We start from the raw sequence: 1,368 nt of genomic DNA, 5'->3' as shown, positions 1-1,368 counted from the left end.
TTGAAATGTTTGAAACAGGTTGATTATAAAATCAGTTTATGTGGTGAGGAAACATTGCCTGTTTAAAAAAGGAGAAAACACTGGACAGTACATTATGTGCCAGCTCGTAGCTCAAATGCAAAGATTTAAATACTGAAATCTTCTTGCACAATCCTGATGCTGTTTTTGTGGCTCTGCGTGTCATTTTGTATATTTCATGAGATGTGCATTTATGATAAAAAGAAATCACGTGGGAAATTCACCTCTGGGCATCGAGTGACCCCACAGTGCCACAAAATGAATAAAAATGAAAGTTATTTTGAATGCTTGGAATGCTATTAGCATGTTAATTTGGTCCACCTATGACGTGTGTGGCTTCAGACGCTTGGCCTTTTTATGCCAAACCTGACACAGAGACTACAGATATGTTAGCACCGGCAAAGTCATGTTTGTTTATTTATTTATTTATTTATTAAACTTGCAAGTTGTAAGACATAAAGTCATTATAATGTACAAAAGCACCGTATTAGACCAGTTAAAAATCTGACAAAAATAACAAAAATGTGGCTATAAATTGTGAAAAAATGTAAGTAAGAACAGAGACATACATCTAGAGACTACTTCAAATATTTTTCATTAATGAGTTCTTATTTAATTATTTACAGCAAAGCGCATGCAGTTCAGTTTTAGAATAATTTACATAACAAAAGAAGGTCACAGAAAGATGATGATTTTGGTTTATAGTTCTGTATTTAACAATGTAATAGTCTCTTTGGACTATGAGGGTCACAGACGACACTTTGTCCTGCTGTGTAAGTAGGGAGTGGGTGCAAGAGAGCCTGGAGAGGTGGAGGTATGCTTTGGAGAACACATGTTGGAATCAGAGGGTCAGGTGGAAAGGTGAAAATGCGAAAATGCAAGGCTGTGCACTGGTCAGAGTCTGTGTAAACCATTACCAAGTTCCAAGAGTTCACGTTCTAATATTGTAGTGTCTTTATCTTAGTGAATAAATTGACTTTGTTGTGAACTGTGAACTGGCTACACAAATATAATTGAATTTACCTTAAAGAACACACAAAATAAGTTTTGACCAGTAAACATCGTTTAGCACGACCTGAACCACAATCTGGAGATTTGTTTATGTAAATTAAGTTTTGATGGCTGAGAAGATGGGCATAGAGAAGACGGGACTTGTGTGTAGCATGTTTATGAACGTGCGATTACTGTCAGCTGTAGGACAGCAGGGACAGGCCGTTCATAAGCATAAAGAGGCCATTCAGATGCCATTAAAATTAATTTCATGCAAAATCTGATAATTATGAGAATTATGCCTTTTTGAGCTCAATGCACTTCATGGTATCTACTGTGTATGTGCCTGAAATTAATTTA

The sequence above is a fragment of the Haplochromis burtoni genome, unplaced genomic scaffold (assembly GCF_018398535.1).
Source record: "Haplochromis burtoni strain Fernald_Lab_line unplaced genomic scaffold, NCSU_Asbu1 Contig_512, whole genome shotgun sequence".
Classification (NCBI taxonomy): domain Eukaryota; kingdom Metazoa; phylum Chordata; class Actinopteri; order Cichliformes; family Cichlidae; genus Haplochromis; species Haplochromis burtoni.
This window is presented reverse-complemented; position numbering follows the sequence as displayed.